Source organism: Neofelis nebulosa, chromosome 2 (genome assembly GCF_028018385.1).
Source record: "Neofelis nebulosa isolate mNeoNeb1 chromosome 2, mNeoNeb1.pri, whole genome shotgun sequence".
In the NCBI taxonomy this organism is placed as follows: Eukaryota; Metazoa; Chordata; class Mammalia; order Carnivora; family Felidae; genus Neofelis; species Neofelis nebulosa.
In genome coordinates this window covers 206,000,561-206,008,992 of record NC_080783.1, presented here as the reverse complement: position 1 = coordinate 206,008,992, position 8,432 = coordinate 206,000,561, and the positions used below count along the sequence as shown (strand labels likewise).

General features: G+C 58.2%; 1 non-coding gene across 1 annotated transcript; it reads left to right on the top strand.

Moving 5' to 3' along the window:
- Positions 1 to 6,068: 6,068 nt before the first annotated feature.
- Positions 6,069 to 6,153, top strand: TRNAR-UCU (transfer RNA arginine (anticodon UCU)). Its single transcript has one exon. It is a non-coding gene; the product is annotated as a tRNA-Arg (tRNA).
- The last annotated feature ends 2,279 nt before the right edge of the window (positions 6,154 to 8,432 follow it).

Genomic DNA, 8,432 nt, shown 5'->3' with positions numbered 1-8,432 from the left:
AGGCACCTCTCTCACCCCACAACCCAGGAGGGCCCAGCTCTGTCAGAAGGCCTGAAGCTCCAGGCCTGGCGCCCTTCCCCATGGCTCCCAGGGTGTCCCTCCCCCCACTCAGCAGCACCCACCTGCCCGGCTCAGGCTGGTGCCTGCAGGAGGAACCCCGGCCGTCCCTCTCGCAAATCCCGAATTAATGAATCCCAGGAATCTGCTGCCTGTGAACAGCCACTTCTTTGGGGTTTCGGTGAGAACGACAGGGATTAGGGCCTGGCAGGCAGGACGCCTCCTCCCGGGGGGCTCGGTTTTCACCCCAGGAGAAATCTGAACTGTCCCCCCCCTCCCCCGGTCCCCACTCTTGCTTCCCCTTTGCATCAATCCCTTGTTCGTACAAGAGGCATTATCTATCTAATCCCTACCCGCCCTGGCTGGCTCCCTGGGGGTGGGGGCAGGAGTGGGTGGGGCCCACGCTGCCCCCCTCCTGGCTGCTCCCGGCCCTGGGTGCCCAGGGGTGTCCCCTCCTCACTCCTTCTGGCCCAGGGGGCTGGACCATGGGGCAAGATGGGAATCGCAGAGGGTGGATGGGCTCCCGAGTACCAGGCCTGGCCAGCCCCTCCCTGAGCACACACGTGCACACACTTCTTGGGGCTCATGGAGTTGGCTGACACGAATGGAACGGGTGGATGGCTAGTATCTCTGTCCCCGCCCCCCCCCCCCCCCCCCCCCCGCCCACACTTCGTCCTGAAGGCGTCAGCGGCACAAAGGGCCGGACTGATGACATCTGCTCGGATCAGGTGTGATGCCTGTCAAACATGTGTAATAACCCTTGCAGGGGTGGGGGTCCGACAGACCTGACTCCGAATCCAAACTCCCCCACCCACCGGTCTGTGACCTTGAGCAGTTTTCTTTCCTGTAAAATGGGAACAATGAGGGTGTTTTCCCCGAAAGGAAGGCACCTGAGGCAGACACCTATCTGGACGTCTTCATATGTGCACCGGCCCCCAGAGACCCCTAACATTGCACCACGGGGGAGGGAGCTCGTTTCCTGGTCACTTGAAGGCTATGGTGCCCCTTGGCTGGCTGTGATCACCTGTGTGTGGGGACCCTGACAGCCCAGGGAGTATGTGAGTGTGGATGTTAGGTGCGTCAGGATGGTGAGGCAGGAGGGGGTGAGGACCCCAGACAGCCTTAGCCAGTGGCACCGTTTTGCCACGGGCTGTTCCCAGCCGTGGCCCCAGAGATGATGGGAGAGCACCCCTTGAGACAAGGCCAAAGGGCCAGGTGGCTCTGACCTCCGTATGTAAGGTCACTCAGGTGGCCAGGGTGGCTGGGGTTGGCACATTTGGGGGAAGGTGCTGAGCTGGGCCCTGCAAGGACTCCTTAGCTTCTGGGAGTTCAGAGGGGACGACACAGGACTGTCTTCACTGAAAGCTCATGGTCAACCGCCCCCACGGCTGCTGCTGTGGGGAGGCCTGTCCCGCAGCTCCGGAGGCCCTGGAAATTCCGTATCCTTCTGCAGGAGTCCGGACTCCAGCCACGGGAAGAGGGCCGGAAGCTCTCCTCTCTTACCCTCCTCTTCAGCCAGAGCCCTGATGCTGATGCCTGGAGCCCGGCTCCCCTGCTTCTGTGCCGAGGACGAGCCAGCCACTGGGGGTTTGGTCCCAGGTGTTCCTCTTCCCCGCTGGGCGGCCTCAGCATCCTGTCCCTCGAGGGGTGGGTGGCGCTTACTTGCCGAGGTCCACCTTCAGCTTGGCTGTGTGAGAAGGGCTCCACGATTTGGGCCCCTTCTTATCCATCTGGGTCCCCTGCTCTGGGGTGTGGGGCCCAGGAGGGAGGACACTTGCTGGGTAGATGCTGAGTGGAGAGTCAGGCCTCTCTGGGCCTCGGTTTCCTACCTGTGAAAAAGAGGAGGCTGTGCTCTCTCAGCCGGGAAGCTAGGCCCATCCGTGTTCAGGGTGTGGGAAGGGAGGGGAGGGAGGGGAGTGGCTGGGCGGGGCAGGGCAGGAGTGGCCCTCACCCCCGGGGGCTCACAAAAGAGCCATGTGTCCTCCATGGGCAGCGCAGGGCTGGCCCAGGCGTCTGCTCTAGGGATGGGGATTTGGCTTCAGAACGAGGCTTTATTATGTTTCCTTTTTAATTACGATGATCTTGGCTCCTACAAGAGCAGCTTTTGTTGGGGCAGCTTAGGAGAGGGAGGGAGGCAGGACCGGCCAGTCCGGGGCTGGAGGGGCTCCACGGGGGAGGCGCAGCGCTCAGAAGCCCCTCTTGGTTCCCTGGGAAGGGAGGTGCGGGCCACGAGAGAGAGGACGGCTCGGGTTTGGGGGTTGGAGGTGGGCGAGGGAAGCACAGTTTGAGCCAGATACTTCTCCCTGCTCCATTTCTTCGCCAAGCTCCAGACTTGGACACGCAACACCGCAGATACCCGACCTAGATGGCCCTTGGGAATCTCAAGTTCGATATCAAGCCCCCTAAGCTGGCTCATAGCTCAGTGAATTCATTCATTCAACAAATATTTACTGACCACCTACTGTGTGCCAGACCCTACTCTGGGTGCCTGGGGCACATCAGTCAACAGATAGACCTAGATCTCCGGTCCTTGTGGAGTTGTGGGGTTTCGCTGCGAGCCCACACGACAAAGCTTGGCACCCAGTTGGCTCTTAGGCAATGTTTCCTTACCGAGGAAGGAAAGAACCATCTGGAAGGCACGTGGAACGGAGGGTGTTTGCAGCTAGACCAGGGTGGGGAAGGAGACTCACAGGCTGCTAACACCAGGGGTGGGGAAGAGATAGCTAATTTGCCTTCATGCATGTGAGGTGACACTGGGTCACTTGTCCCCAAATGCACCTGTTATTTTGTATTAAAAATATATATTTTTTACACTTATTTTTATTTTTGGGAGACAGAGACAGAGCACGAGTCGGGGAGGGGCACAGAGAGAGGGAGACACAGAATCCGCAGCAGGCTCCAGGCTCCGAGCTGTCAGCACAGAGCCCGACGTGGGGCTCGAACTCACAAACTGTGAGATCATGACCCGAGCCAAAGTCGGACGCCCAACTGACTGAGCCACCCGGGTGCCCCTGTTATTTTGTGTTTTGAAAAAGCAAATAAGAAAATCTTCAAATAAGAAAGAGGTTAGATAAGCAAATATGTTAACAACCAAAACCTCCAGTATGAGATTTCTAAAAGTTGCATTCATCTGTTTTCCCCTAGAAAATAAAGCATGTACATTTTGGATAGCCAGCCCTACTGTTTGCCAGATGTATGACCTTGGGCAAGTCACTTTGCTTCCCACAGTGTGAATCTCCCCATCTGTAACCTTGCTGCGAGGGTTGAATGGGGCGATGACTGCAAACTTGGGAGTATTATTTCTGCACTCGAGCCCCTGGGACAGTGCGGGTGAGGCCTGTGGCAGGAAGAGGCTCTTCCCCATGGGACCTTCACAGCCCCCATCCTCCACGGACACCTGCGCCCCTGAAGCTCTGGGCTCCTGGCCCTGTAATGCAGGGGTGTCCTCAACGTTAGTGGTCTTCACCTGTGGCCTCCTGTTCACTTCCCAGGCCTTCTCACCTGGGACTCCAACCACTTCCTGGTGTCTTAGGGACAGTCAGGACTCCTGGCCTCTCTAGTCCGTCGGACCCGGGCCTCTCCAGCCCCCTTCTAGCTGGGTTCCCCTGAATAGCAGGGACCAGGGACACTGCTGAATGTTAGGAAGATGGGAAGCCAGCTCAGGCTTGCAACAGAAAAAGTTCCACTCCCGAAGCGTTCGTGTGGGGGAGGGGGTGTGGTTCCAAGGGTCCCACCCATAATCCCCACCTTCCTGGTCCAGGGTGGGGATCTCTGTTCAGATCCTCAGGAAATCTTTCCTGGACCACTCTAAATAAAACAGCACACCCCTTCTCCTCCTGGCTCCCCAGTTCCCACCGGCACATTGTTGCATGGGCTACAAACACGGGTTCTGGAATCTGACTGCCTGGGCCAGAGTTTGCCGATCATGGACTGGGGACTTCTCGAAGATGGGGCCTTCTGTCTGTTCAGTGCTATATCACAGCCCCAGGCACTTTCCCCATTTTATAGATGGCGAAACTATGGTTCAGAGAGGGCGACTGACTTTCCCAAGACCACACAGCAGATCCACGGCAGCAAAAGGACTTTTAAATCCCTTTTCTCTCTGGAACATCCCCGGCCTCCATTTCTCCTGTTGCTAGTAGTCAAACACCCGCTCCTCACCTTTCCCCTCGCCGTGGACACCACTCCCACTGCTCAGGTCCCCACAGCCTCCAGAAAAGGCTGGTCCTATGGAGGGAAGCTGTGATTTAAGGCTGGGCCCAAGCGCTGATGCGCGAGAGGGGAGCAGGTGGGCGCAGTGCGAGGGGGAGCCCTTCCCGCCCTGCCAGGCGCCCCATCTGGACAGGGAGGCTGCAACCTGATCTGTGGGCCGGAGAGCTGGGCTATTTTGGGGGTGGCACCGGAGGCCCAGGCATCATGACAAGGGGAAGGGGTGTCTCCTGCCCCTGCTGCAGGCTTAGGATGTAGGCCCTGGCCCATGCGCCATTCCAGAGGGTTGGGACAAGGGCGGGGAGTGGGAGCCTCCTCCCGGGGCTCAGTGGGAAGCTCCTCGCTCAAGGCGCTGGAGGTTCCCGGGCCCTGTATGCATCGAGAGAGAAACAACACAGCTGGGTCTTGGTCCCAACCCTGCTACCGTCTCGCTGTGTGACCTTGGGCAGGTCCCTCTCCCTCTCTGGGCCTCAGTTTGCTCATCTGTATTATTTGGAGATCTCAGGTCCCATCCAGCTGTGAGCTTCCATCGTCTTTGGCAGCAAAGGAGGAAAGCCTCATGCTCTAAGATTCTAGAGGCAAAGGGGGTGGTTCAAATATTTTAAGATTAAAGGAAGAATTCTAGCTTTCTAAGACTCCAAGAATAAGAAGAATGATGCAAGCATTTTGGGTTTTAGGGAGGGATGCTCAGGTAGATAAGACTCAAGAAAGGGAGCTCCCTGGGTCCCTGGAAGTACTGGCATTGGCCTTATTACTGTCACTAGGTGGTCTAGGAGGGTCTCTGCACCCTAGGGTGGTCTAACAGGCCTCCTAGACCCTAGAGGGTTAACGTGTACATGGGGGGCCCTAAGGATGACTGGCCTCCCTGGCAGTCTTCCAGGTGGGTGCCGGCTGGCTTTCTGGTGTGGCTTAGACCCTAGGAAAAGCTTCCTTGGGCACATGATCTCCCGGAGCCTTGTTGAGACAGGGCTTCTGGGGAGAAGGCGAGAGTGGGTCTGGCCTGGACAAGGTCTAGGGTGGCGGCATGTGGGAGAAGCTCCCAGGCTGCCCGCCCCCCCCATGTCCCATGCCCCGGGCACATGGCACGACTCTTCTGGAACGCCCGCTTCTTCAGCTGTAGGACGGGGACGACATTCCTGCATTAAGTGAGCCGAACAGCAGACAGTGCCTTGCAGACCCAATGCTCACGAGAGTCTGAGGGTAGACATGGGGATCTGGCCGGAGGGAAGAAGGGACTTGCCAGCTGAGGTGCCTTAGAACCGAGGCCCCCAGCGCCTCCCCCAGTGGCAGGGCCGGGCCTCTCCTGCCTTCTGGCTTGGGAGTCAGTCCAGAGGCCCCACAGCTGCCTTTTCCCTTTGCTCCAGAAATTGTAAAAATGAAAACCCCCCACTTACCAGTCAATGAGAAGCTGGCTGTGGGGCTGGGTGTAAGAAGCCGACTGAAGATATGATTCTAGGTCCTGAGGCTTGGGGCAGACCCACCAGGGGAAACACTTGCATTTCTTCAAGTGATATTGAGACCCCTGGGAAGTGGGGGGTGATATGGGAGCTGGTGAGCCCCAGGATGGCCTGAGGCCACATTATTGCAGATGCACACGTGTGTGTGTGTGTGTGTGTGTGTGTGCGTGCACAGGAGTGCTATCTTAACTGACTGCATATCATTCTTATCCTATCACTTATCTACAGTTCCTTTCAATCTAATCTGTTGGGCTTTACAAAGGGTTGGATGCAGCTGTAAGGAATATTTATAATTCAAATGAATAATATAACAACATCTATCAGAAGTTTCTATAGTGCGGGGGTGCCTGGGTGGCTCAGTCGGTTAAGCGTCTGACTTCTGCTCAGGTTATGATCTCATGGTTCGTGGGTTCGAGCCCCACGTCGGGCTCTGGGCTGACAGCTCGGAGCCTGGAGCCTGCGTCGGAAATTGTGTCTCCTTCTCTCTCTCTGCCCCTCCCCAACTCGTGTTCTGTCTGCCTCTCAAAAATAAATACAACGTTGAAAACAAAAAAGTTTCTGTAGTGCCTGGGGACTTTGGAAACACCTGGATCGGGCCTCCTGGCACTGTGGGAGATGGAAGAACTGTGAGCAGGTCACTCCACATTTCTAAGCCTCGGTTTCCACATCTGGAAGTTGGGGAGAGTAGTTCCTGCCTCTCCTGTGGAGATTCTAGGAAGCAGTGTTTGCAAAGGGCCCGGCCTGCCCCTTGGCATGTGGATGATGTCCCGGCCGAGGGCAAGGGTCCTCGGAGACGCTTCCTGCAGTTCCTACGTGACCCGTGTTGGGAAGGAACCATCCAGATAGGCTTCCCCGGGGGGTGTGGCCTTTGAAGCTGTTATAAGTGAGGGTCCAGGTGGGAGCCCATGGAAACGAGACCAAGAGGGGGAGCCGGGGCGGTGGGCTCCTGGGCGGGGAGGTCGAGGAGTTGCTGAGTGGGAGAGGCGGGGAGATGATGTGGGGGCCGCCGGGAGGACGGGCTTGCTGGGTCGTCCAGCAGCAGGGAGCAGGACGGTGATCCCCACTTTCTCAGGTACGAAACAGCCGCTCATCCTGTTGCCTGACAGTGACAGGGAGGGTGGAGTCTTGGCCTGACACTTCTTAGCTTGTGGTGCGTTGGGCTTCCTTAGAGCAATGGTGAAATTTAACCCCCCCCCCCCCCCGCAAATAAAGACAAATAACAATACCTTTAAAAAGGAGGACACGCAGGTCAGAGAATGGATGCGACCAGCCTGGGGTGGCAGGGCCCGGACCGGGGCGGGACAGAGCTGGAGTCGGAATCTGGCGGTCCCCATCCCTGCACCCACGATCCTTCTCCTCCTCGGGGCGCCACCCGCCCAGCAGCCCCCCTCCTGGTGCTCTCGGCCTTTATTGGGTCCTTAACGGGCTCTCAGGGACCTGGCACCTGCTGCCTTTTCTGTTCTAATTAAAGGCGGATGCTCTGGGGGGTGGCCAGGGGGTGGCGTGTGGGGGGCTCTGGCTCGTGGCCACCCTGGGTGACACATTCCTGGCTCCTGACTCACAGAGAAATGTCTTCGTGTCTCCTCGGCACTTTTGGACCCTGCAGCTGTGGCCACATTCCTCCTTCCCCTCCTCCCCGCTGTAGCTGGAGCTGCAGCGAATCGTGTGGACCCATCCCGGGCTGTGGAGACTGAGGCCCCGAGGGATGGGTGCTGTGCCAGGACAGAGTCAGGGAAAGGGAGGAAGAAGCTCTCACGTGGGGTGTGCCTTTGCCCTCACCTTTGGCTTAGGGCAGCGATTCTCAGCCAGGGGTGTGGTGGGTGGGTTGTACTGTGTGTGTGTGTGTGTGTGTGTGTGTGTGTGCCCACACTATTCTCTTGGCACCTAGGGGCACAGGCCAGTTGCTAAACTTCCTACAACGAACAGGATACCCCCCACGACAGCGAATTATCTGGCCCCAAATGTCAGCAACCCCAAAACTGAGAAACCCAGGCCTAGGGCTAGAGCAGGAGTTTGGTGCCCCCGTTCTGCGTTTTCTCCTTAAGCCTCTTGTGGCTAAGCCCTGGGCCGGTGGCCGGAGACCCTGAGCTGGCCCCGCGTCGGCTCCCAGTGCTCGGCCACCCGGGTCCAGCATGGGAGACGCGCAAGGACCTGGCTCCGTCCTGTCCCCCAGAGCGAGGGAGCTGAGAGAAAGCCAGCAGGCGTCTTGTGCTTGAAAGACGGACCCGCGATGTCGAGGAAGGCGTCGGGATAAGCCGTGTCATCTTTGGGCCTGGGTTTCATCCTCTGGCCGGTGCGGAGCCAAAATCTCTCTCAGGCCCTCTGGGCTTCACAAGCGAGGCTTCTAGACTCCGTGTCTGCACAGTGTGGTGTGGGGCCTGGCTCACCACCGCAGGGGCGGGCAAGCCAGGCTACTCGGGCCTGTCGCCTGGTTAGGAGAACGTGTCACTGGCACGCGCCCATGTCCGTTCATTTACGTATTGTCTGTGGCTCCGTGGATGCTTGTGTGGCTGCGACACCGTCTGGCCCTCGAACCTCCAATATTTTCTCTCCGGCCCTTTATAGGAAAGGCCGCAGTGATGGATGGATTTCAGGTGTAAGTCATGGGCCGGTGGGGGACTGATGGAAGGGGATTTATTTGCGGGTGGGGTGGGTGGGAAGGGCATATCTTCAAGAGGCCGTTGCTTCTCGCGCATGGCAGGTCGGGGT